The sequence below is a fragment of the Rhinoderma darwinii genome, chromosome 1 (genome assembly GCF_050947455.1).
Source record: "Rhinoderma darwinii isolate aRhiDar2 chromosome 1, aRhiDar2.hap1, whole genome shotgun sequence".
NCBI lineage: Eukaryota > Metazoa > Chordata > Amphibia > Anura > Rhinodermatidae > Rhinoderma > Rhinoderma darwinii.
Window position 1 is genome coordinate 661,474,967 of NC_134687.1, and position 12,250 is coordinate 661,487,216.

Here is a 12,250-nt window from a genome sequence, read left to right on the forward strand (position 1 = left end):
TGCAGTGGACAAATGCTTAGGTTGTACTTGAGTTAGAATAGCAGTAATATATATATCATGTGGTGGAAATGCCAGGACCAAATCTGAGGCCTTGTTTAACATTGAATTTACAGCAATGATAGCTCTCACACATGATGGGGAACCTCGGGCCACAGGGTCTAGTCTAGCTGAATAATATGCTACCGGGCGCTGCTGTGGTCCATGACTTTGTGTGAGAACTGCAGTGTCATGTCCATTTTGTTCAGTACAGTACAAAGTATATGCTTGCGTAGAGGTACTCCATGGATTGGTGTCACAAGCCGCTACCAAACACAACTCCTCCTCATTCAGCTGATAATCCAGAATACTTTGAGAATCTCACTTTTATCAGGTTCTGCAAATACTTGATTAATACAAAAACAAATAAAAATAAAACATTCCTAAAAACTTTACATCAAATTAACAATGTCCAGACAAGTTTTGTTTTGCCTTCTCCCTCATCTAAATCCATAAAGACTCGTGTGAGTGATGTCACCTCGCCTCCTGTGTAACTTTGCTGGAGGGGGATGGTCTCTTACACATAAACCAAAATTGTACCTGATCAGTTCCTTCACCCTTCCCCCCTTTGTGGACTCTGCGAGAGTGATGTAGCAGAGTTCAAAACTACATCTCAACATAACACTAATTTAACCCCCTGTAATGTACAACAGCCTGAAACAAAAATGACTTTTCCTGACAAACATGTTATCTTTACAATGACATAACTCATGTGTGAAATCAAAAACAAAACAATTGTAGTTAGTTATTCAATAAAACAGAAAATATTATCTCTGATAACATTAATTACTGCAAACCAATAAACAGTATATAAAAATAGGGAACGGTGGGGGCACATACATTTTCAAAACCCCGTGTCTCACAGTATCTGTAGTTTAATACATCTGAATTAACATCAAAACACATGAAATCTGATCACATCATAACACATAAATATCGTAACTTTTATAACCAACAGCGCTTGCGCAAAAGAGAAGAAATGTATTTAGGTTTGTAGACATTACTGATATATATATCTCTCAGCAGTGCATATTGAAATCCCTTTGTCTCATCAGCCCTGCAGACTGCACCCAGTCAGCCCCCCTCCTCCTCCTCCCAAACACAGCACACTTTAGGGGGGAGGGAGGTCACAAACTCGCAGCTTCTCACAACTTCTTCTCTCACCATCTTAACACTTTCAATGCCGGCAAAACAACATACGTATCTGCAATCATTTATCACACCATTGTACAGGAATTATCTACGTTAATGTTTAACAGTACAATCTGACGGCCACCATCTCTATATTATGATGACGTGTTGTTTCATCAGTGAACTAGACTGGAACTTCTGTAAATAGAAAAAACACTACAAATGACAAAATTAACAAGGTGATTATTTCATACTGATTTGGTTGGGCCGGGCGTGGCCACATCCTACGGAGGGGGCTTATAAAATCCACCTTCTTGTGTGAGTACCGGATATAACGGAACAACAGGTTTAGGTGTACCAAAATGGCCTCCTGGGGCGGGGAGTGGTGCCGAAGGCGTGGCATATATGGGAGGATCGGGGCGTGGAAAGTGACATGATACACAATATTCAGCTTGGGGCGGGTTCTGTTAACCACAACTGGGACACTCCCACGAAGTTAGAATTCCACCGTCGCCATTATAGGGCGGTGGCTGGACACGTTCTTTGTAATACACATATTTGATGATTTTACCCTTTCTGTCTCGTATTTCTTGCTCAGTAAACTTGTCTTTAGTTATGGCTATGGCTGTTCTTTGCCAAGCTAATGCTTCATCTAACTTTCCTTCGTCACTTAATCTTCCCTTGTTTTCCCTAAGAGCTGCAGCCCATTCTTCCATCTATAAATATGCCACATATGTGCATAACTTTCTTACTATTTTCTACATTCTTCTTGCCTGTCTCTTTTTTTTTTTTTTTTTTTAAACACATTAAACATACTGTTCTATATTTAACACCGTCCTGAGAATGAAACCTTATTCTCGATGTTTCTGAACACAAAACACAATTAATTTTTTTTTATTTTTTTTTAAACACAAATAATTTTTTTTTTTTTTAAACACAATTATAACTGACTGTCTGTCTCTGTCGTCTTAATGGTATCAACCTATACCCTGCGACTATTTGTCTCTGTCGTCTTAATGGTATCAACCTATACCCTGCGACGAATTAAATTATTACACTTACACATGTCGTCTTAATGGTATCAACCTATACCCTGCGACTATTTAAATTATTACACTTATACTTGTCACCTATGCCGGCGAGACGCGACTATCTATACTATGATTCTTGGAACCACACAGCGGGTTAACTCTCTGTCGCTGAGAGTGTGGCCGGGATCGACTCCAAATACCTCGGTATCTTATCACCTGCTCACTCTCCCACACGGATAAGAGCCAATATTCATAAACATGAACTTAACCTTACCGTGTTTTATTTGAAGCTGATCAGACTTCCTGGGAGCGTGGCTGGTGATTCGATGTTGAGGCGTCTGGGGGTCGTCGATCACGGACACGGCTTATCCCTCGAGTGTGGCCCCACGTCGAGCGCCAAAATGTTCGGGTACTAATCAGTCTCAACCGGCAGGGATAATACGCTGAGTTCGTACGAAAGGAATCACACCACACAGAGTCTGGTACAAAGCTCCTCACTCAGCATCAGGCGTCACTGACTTATTTATTACACACATTTGTTCTATATCTCCTTTCTCCTGGGGGTGGGTACATGTTATCACACTTTTATAAAAGCACGTATCACTGTAAGCCTCTTGTTACTTTGTGTCATCCTTGGATAGGTTCACCCTTATCTGGTCCTTTAGATATGTCTTCATAGTTCATAGTTCGTTCATACCAGGAAGTGACTTGTTATTTTGTTAGTGCGTAGTCCCTGTTCAGGGGCCATCTTGCCACGTATACTTATCTAATCCTACTATTGCTTCATCACAATTATGTACACAACTCTATAGTCTATATTTTATTAAAGAAAGAAAATTATTATAAACATTAACTTCTGTCCACCCCATCCTTCACAGTACTCCTCACATATTACATATAACCTGATGTACTCCTCACATATTACATATACCCTGATGTACTCCTCACATATTACATATACCCTGATGTACTCCTCACATATTACATATGCCCTGATGTACTCCTCACAGATTACATATACCCTGATGTACTCCTCACGTATTACATATATCCTGATGTACTTCTCAGAGATTACATTTACCCTGATGTACTCCTCACATATTACATATACCCTGATGTACTCCTCACATATTACATATACCCTGATGTACTCCTCACATATTACATATATCCTGATATACTCCTCACAGATTACATATACCCTGATGTACTCCTCACGTATTACATATATCCTGATGTACTTCTCAGAGATTACATTTACCCTGATGTACTCCTCACATATTACATATACCCTGATGTACTCCTCACATATTACATATACCCTGATGTACTCCTCACATATTACATAAACCCTGATGTACTCCTCACATATTACATAAACCCTGATGTACTCCTCACATATTACATATACCCTGATGTACTCCTCACATATTACATATACCCTGATGTACTCCTCACATATTACATATATCCTGATGTACTCCTCACATATTACATATATCCTGATGTACTCCTCACATATTACATATTACATATACCCTGATGTACTCCTCACATATTACATATATCCTGATGTACTCCTCACATGTTACATATATCCTGATGTACTCCTCACATATTACATGTTCCCTGATGTACTCCTCACATATTACATATACCCTGATGTACTCCTCACATATTACATATATCCTGATGTACTCCTCACATATTACATATATCCTGATGTACTCCTCACATGTTACATATACCCTGATGTACTCCTCACATGTTACATATATCCTGATGTACTCCTCACATGTTACATATACCCTGATGTACTCCTCACATGTTACATATATCCTGATGTACTCCTCACATATTACATATATCCTGATGTACTCCTCACATATTACATATACCCTGATGTACTCCTCACACATTACATATACCCTGATGTACTCCTCACATATTACATATATCCTGATGTACTCCTCACATATTACATATATCCTGATGTACTCCTCACACATTACATATATCCTGATGTACTCCTCACATATTACATATACCCTGATGTACTCCTCACACATTACATATATCCTGATGTACTCCTCACATATTACATATACCCTGATGTACTCCTCACATATTACATGTATCCTGATGTACTCCTCACATATTACATGTATCCTGATGAACTCCTCACATATTACATATACCCTGATGTACTCCTCACATATTACATGTATCCTGATGTACTCCTCACATATTGCATATATCCTGATGTACTCCTCACATATTACATATACCCTGATGTACTCCTCACATATTACATACTCCGCACATATTACATATACCCTGATGTACTGCACACATATTACATATACCCTGATGTACTCCTCACATATTACATATACCCTGATGTACTCCTCACAGCTAACATATATCCTGATGTACTCCGCACATATTACACATATCCTGATGTACTCCTCACATATTACATATACCCTGATGTACTCCTCACATATTACATATACCCTGATGTACTCCTCACATATTACATATACCCTGATGTACTCCTCACATATTACATATATCCTGATGTACTCCTCACATATTACATATAACCTGATGTACTCCGCACATATTACACATATCCTGATGTACTCCTCACATATTACATATATCCTGATGTACTCCTCACATATTACATATACCCTGATGTTCTCCTCACATATTACATATATCCTGATGAACTCCTCACATATTACATATACCCTGATGTACTCCTCACATATTACATATACCATGATGTACTCCTCACATATTACATATACCATGATGTACTCCTCACATATTACATATACCCTGATGTACTCCTCACATATTACATATACCCTGATGTACTCCGCACATATTACATATACCCTGATGTACTCCTCACATATTACATATACCCTGATGTACTCCGCACATATTACATATATCCTGATGTACTCCTCACATATTACATATACCCTGATGTCACTTTTGTTTGGTACATCAGGGGTTTTGCAAATGCAACATGGCGTCCGCAAACCATTCCAGAAAAATCTACGCTCCAAAAGATAAATACCGCTCCTTTTCTTCTGAATTCTCCCATATACGTAAACAGCTTATTATAACCACATATGGGGTGTTACCGTACTCGGGAGAAATTACTTTACAAATGTTGGGGTGCTTTTTCTTCTCTATTCCTTGTAAAAATGAAAAATGTTGATCTAAAACGACATCTTGTTGGGAGAAAATTTTTTTTTTCATTTTCATAGCTTAATTCTAATTAATTCAGTAAAAAACCTTTGGGATCAATATTTTCACTATACCCATAGATGATTCCTCAGGGAGTGCAGTTTCCCAAATGGAGTCAATTTTGGGGTGTTTCCACTGTACTAGTACTACAGGGGCTCAGCAAATGTGACATGGCGCACAGACACTATCCATAATCCAAATGGTGCTAGTTCCATTCTGAGCCCTACCGTGTGTTTAAACAGCCGTTTATGACCACATGTGGGGTATTGTTTTACTCGGGAGAAGTTGCTTTACTAATTTTATGGTGCTTTTTCTCCTTCAGTCCTTGTGGAAATGGAAAAAAAAATAAAATAAACCTACATTTTATTTGAAAAAATGTAGATTTTCATTTTTACGACCTACTTCCAATTTGTTCTGTAAAACACCTGTGGGGTCAAACTGCTCACTGTACTCCTAGATAATTTCCTCATGGGGTGTAGTTTCCAAAATGAGGTCACTTGTTGGGGGTTTCCACTGTTTTGTCCCCTCAGGAGCTTTGCAAATGCGACGTGACCTCCGCAAACCATTCCTGCTAAATTTGAGTTCCAAAAGCCAAATGGCGCTCTTTCCCTTCTCAGCCTCGCCGTGTCTCCAAACAGCTGTTTATTACTACATGTGGGGTATTGTTTTACTTGGGAGAAATTTCTTTACAAATTTTATGGTGCTTTTTCTCCTTTCGTCCTTGTGGAAATGAAAAAAAATTAGCTAAACCTACATTTTATTTGAAAAAATGTAGATTTTCATTTTCATGGCCTAGTTCCAAAAATTTTTGCAAAAAAACTGGCCGGTCAAAATGCTTGCTACACCCCTAGATAAATTCCTCGAGGGGTATAGTTTCCAAAATGGGGTCACTTGTTGGGGGTTTCCACTGTTTTGTCCCCTAGGGGGGCTTTGCAAATGCGACATGGCGTCCGCAAACCATTCCTGCTAAATTTGAGCTCCAAGAGCCAAATGGCGCTCTTTCCATTCTAAGCCCTGCTGTGTGTCCAAATAACCGTTTATTACCACATGTGGGGTATTGTTTTACTCGGGAGAAATTGCTCTACAAATGTTGTGGTGCTTTTTCTACTTTAGGTCTTTTGGAAATGAAAAAAAATTAGCTAAACCTACATTTTATTTGAAAAAATGTAGATTTTCATTTTCATGGCCTAGTTCCAAAAATTTTTGCAAAAGAACTGGCGGGTCAAAATGCTTGCTACACCCCTAGATAAATTCCTCGAGGGGTGTAGTTTCCCAAATGGGGTCACTTTTGGGCGGTTTCCACTGTTTTAGTTCCACAAGACCTGTTCAAAGCTGACATGGTGCCTAAAATATATTCTAATAAAAAGGAGACCCAAAATCCACCAGGTGCTCCTTTGCTTCTGAGGCCGGTGCTTCAGTCCAGTAGCACACTAGAGCCACATGTAGGATATTTCCTAAAACTGCAGAATCTGGGCAATAAATATTGAGTTGCATTTCTTGGGTAAAACATTCTGTGGTACAAAAAAAATGTATTCAAAATGAATTTATGGAAAAAAATAATGAACTTTGTAAATTTCACCTCTACTTTGCCTTAATTCCTGCGCAATGTCTAAAGGGTTAAGAAACTTTCTAAATGCTGTTTTGAATACTTTGAGGGGTGCAGTTTTTAAAATGGGGTGACTTATTGGGGGTTTCTAATATCTAAGGACCTCAAAGCCACTTCACAACTGAACTGGCCCCTGTAAAAATAGCATTTTGAAATTTTCTTGAAAATGTGAGAAATTGCTGCTAAAGTTCTAAGCCTTGTAACGTCCTAGAAAAATAAAATGATGTTCAAAAAACGATGCCAATCTAAAGTAGACATATGGGGGATGTTAGTTAGCAACATTTTTGTGTGGTATAACTGCCTGTCTTACAAGCAGATACATTTAAATTGAGAAAAATGCAAATTTTTGCAATTTTTCGCTAAATTTTGGTGATTTTCACAATTAAATACTGAATGTATCGGGCAAATTTTGCCAGTAACATAAAGTCCAATGTGTCACGAGAAAACAATCTCAGAATCACTTGGATAGGTAAAAGCATTCCGGAGTTATTACCACATAAAGTGAAACATGTCAGATTTGAAAAATGAGGCTCTGTCAGGAAGGTCAAAAGTGGCCAAAGAGGGAAGGGGTTAATAGACAGGCAATATCACCGGACTAAACCTTACTACTACACGACACATTTTGCTTCTATAGAATGCAAATATTAGTAACTCAAGCGCAGGCATATACAATAGAGTAACATTCTTATAGATACATAGGATAATACTATTACTCCGTACATGAACATTCCCTGCTTCACTCTCTACTAACTCCTGCTACGGAGTGTAACACGGAGCATTAGACAGCGGACCTTTCACGGGATTCAGAGACTTTTACCGTCCCTCATAGTACGCAGACAGTTCAGGAGTAAGGCTAGATTCACACAAGGTCATTACGTCCGTAATTGACGGACGTATTTCGGCCGCAAGTTCCGGACCGAACACTGTGCAGGGAGCCGGGCTCCTAGCATCATACTTATGTACGATGCTAAGAGCCCCTGCCTCTCTGCCAGACAGCTGTCCCGTACTGAAAACATGATTACAGTACGGGACAGTTGTCCGGCAGCGAGGCAGGAACTCCTAGCATCGTACATAACTATGATGCTAGGAGCCCGACTCCCTGCACTGTGTTCGGTCCGGGACTTGCAGCCGAAATACGTCCGTCAATTACGGACGTAATGACCTCGTGTGAATCCAGCCTTACCCTTCACTTGCCTCATACATTCACACACCTTCCAAAGGTCCTTCATTCATTCATTCACTATATTGATAGCGAGAGAACCGTCCATACATCCACATCACAAGACAATACAACACAGAAGTATAGTGGAAACGCTTCTAACCCCAACAGAAAAGACACAGAACTTATGTATACAAAACAAGTCATACATATACTTCTATTTTTCTTTGATCAATTGTTAACTCGATAACTCACTCCTGACCATGTGCGCAATAGTAGTCACAAGAGTGCTGTCCAGATTCACGGACAGAAGTGGTTACCCGCCACTTCACACACGAAGTGTGACATCAAATCATTAAATAAAAAGAAATGGAGACAGCACTACCAAATTTTCAAAGTGAAGATCCTTTTATTCCACAGTGCAACGTTTCAGCTCAACACGAGCCTTTCTCAAGCATAATAATGTGACACACAGAACGCATATATATGTAATACAAGGTCATAAAGCCAATTACATACATATAGTAAAATTGTGTAATAGTGATACAGCAAGTATACAAAATTTTTTTATATCAATGGAATCCCCCATAGATGTGCTAATACATAAATAAAAAAATAAGTTAGAAACACTCCATATACATAGTGTAAATAGTGCATTCACTGTAATAAGGCCAATCAATCAGATGGGCTACATGTGTATAATAACATGTGAGAATGTTAGAAAACAGGTGTATAAAATAAAGTTAAAAACATCTTACCCTCGCTGGATCGGCTGATAGCGTTGTGCACTCTCTTACTACGTAGAACTAAACATTGCGTAATCCTAGCACCTGTGTGTATGAGTCATCGCACAATACGTCATTATGCGCATGCACATTGTCTACCAGAGGCGCTGATCGCCATATTGAAAGAGGGCTATACACCCATAGATGTTTCCCATGGATGACGTCGGATCCTGTCCGTCTCAGCTATGAGTCATTGGACATATCGTAGATTCGTGTCTGCGCAATGCCCATTAAGGATCGTTGGCCCCATTTTGAAAAAGGGCAACATCACTCCATATGTTGCAATCAATGGGAAGAAGGAAGGAGGCTGGCACTGCCAAAACCGCACAGTCGGAATGGAGTATTGAAGTGTGGCTTGCTTTCTATTTGGATAATTGCAGGTAAATTACCACGGAGTTGCTCATCGAAAGAGTAGCACAATCGGCTGAATATAAATGTGTAGAGGAATGATCGAGGCACTCACCGGAACTGGCAAACAATTTCTTTATTACAAAAAGATCTTGGTCAGGATGTGGAATTGCCAATTCCACATCCTGACCAAGATCTTTTTGTAATAAAGAATTTGTTTGCCAGTTCCGGTGAGTGCCTCGATCATTCCTCTACACATTTATCACTCCATATGTTACACATCTATTCTATCCACTATAGAGTCTAATAGGTCAAATATATAGCGATATGAACTACATGTACTATCTCTGTAATATAAATGAAGATAGATATTATGTCTCAGATCAATAATCCTTGTACCTCATCTGTAGCGATGGGGATTTTGGAGCACATATGGGTAAATATAAAACTCATAATATACAAACACAGAGATTTACATATCGTCTTAGAAATATTGTGGACGGAAGACATGAACGGCATATATGGGAAAACTTTTCCAAAAAATACGATGCATATAATCAGGTATAAGAGTAGTGCAAATATATAGCTTCAACCGATCCTTGAGGCAAATCTTGAGAATAATATCTAGGATGAAGGGAAAAATGTATAAAGTAATTTGTAGGACATTGACAATATATATCAGACCTAAACATTGTAAATAGCATATATAAAATGTAATTATAATATAGATATGGTCAAATTATTTCCTATTCTCCCAGTGCAATGAGGATGGGGAGGAACACGGGGGAGATGATGAATACACGAGCAGATGTTCAAATCGGAGTGTCCCACTTGGTTATCTAGAAAAACTTGGAAAGATCTTGAAGTCTATATTAAGACCTCTAGGGGATAAGGTATCTAATTTAAAAATCCATTCCAACTCCAACCTTTTCAATTTGGAGATCCTATCTCCACCTCGTCTATGACGCGGTACATGATCGACAATATATAACTTAAAGTCATTCTCCCCATGGTTATTTTCCACAAAATGTTTAGGTAATGGTAGGTCAATTTTCTTGGTACGAATGGTGGACTTATGGTTGTTTATGCGTTTTCTGCAATCTAGAGAGGTTTCACCTACATACAATAATTTGCAAGGACATTGGATGATATATATTACATGATCCGATTTACATGTAAGATGATGTTTAATTTTGTAGGTAGAACCTTTAATGGGATGAATGAATACCTCGCTTTTAACCATATTCCTACAATTATTACAACCTAAACACGGGAAGCAACCAAATTTTTTGGGGGCTAATAAAGACTGATAATTCTTAGTCAAAGAGCCCACATCAGCATGTACTAGACGATCTCTCAAATTTTTGGTCCTGCGGTAGGCTATACGCGGTGGGACTTCAAATTCTGGGATTTTATCAAAAGAACTCCTAAGTATACCCCATTCTTTTTTAATGATGTTGGCAATATCATTGCTCTTATGGGAGTATGTGGACACCAGTGTTAGTCTATGAGAGGGCGATTGTTTACGATTTTGCAGAAGATCATCTCGGAATCCCCTCCACTTTAGATCTTTTATTGTCCAATAATTTTTTAGGGTACCCCCGATTCCTGCATTTCTGAGACATATCACTCAACCTATCGTCGAGAGTTAAAGGATCCTGCACGATCCTCTTCACCCTCAACATCTGGCTATAGGGAGAGAAGCGATCATAGGGTGGGGATGACAGCTTTCGAACCTCAGTAAATTATTACGGTCCGTAGGTTTACTGTACAAATCCGTGGTGAGTTTATGTTCCTGAATATACACTCTAGTGTCAAGAAAATTTAGAGATGTTGTTGAAGAATCCATAGTGAATTTAATATCGTCATCTATATTATTCAGAAAGCTAAAGAAACACTCCAACTCCACTTGAGTACCTGTCCAGATGACTAAGACGTCGTCTATGTATCTCCACCACCTCAAAACCTTAGTGAAGTGGGGAGAGCCATAGACGGCGCCTTCCTCCAAAGCTGTCATGAACATATTTGCGTATGTGGGAGCCACGTTAGATCCCATGGCCGTACCCCTCCTCTGTGCATAAAAGGAGTCACCAAACAAAAAATAATTTTCTGTAAGGACAATTTCCAAGAGACACATAAGAAGATTAATGCATTCATGGGTATAATTGGACTGTTGTAACGCTTCAGATACAATATTAAGACCTCTCGTGTGGTTAATTGAAGTATAGAGACTGCACACATCAAACGATACAAGTGTGCAGTCCCCCATCAACTCAACCTCATTCAATTTGGTCAAAAAGTCAGTAGTGTCCTGAATATATGATTTAGCATTAATGGCAAAATCACGTAACATTTTATCTAAAAAAATGGCTATCGGTGAAAAAATGGAGCCGCAACCCGATATAATCGGTCTGCCCGGAGGGTCTACCAATGCCTTATGGATTTTTGGAAGACAGTACAGCACAGGGACCACCGGATGCCGCACCGTCATAAAATCCAACAGGTCACTATCAATGATACCCGCATTATGGGCCTCAACCAATATTGTGTCAATGGTATTTTTGATTCTAAATTTAGGATCCCCAGGAAGTGGCTCATAGGCATTAACATCTGACAATTGTCTAGCCAATTCAGCCAAATAGCGTGATGTGGCCATGACCACCAAGGCACCACCCTTGTCTGCGGGCTTGATGGTCAGGGACACATCACGAGAAAGGCCATCAACCGCCACTATCTCATCCCTCGTCAAGTTAGGAGGACCTACGAATCTACCATTGTCGCTCTCTCTCAGGGTACGAATACAATGTTTCACAATATCAATAAATGTATCAATTGCAGGTTCATTAATAAAGGGTTGGTGTGCACTCTTTTTATGTAGCCCAATCTC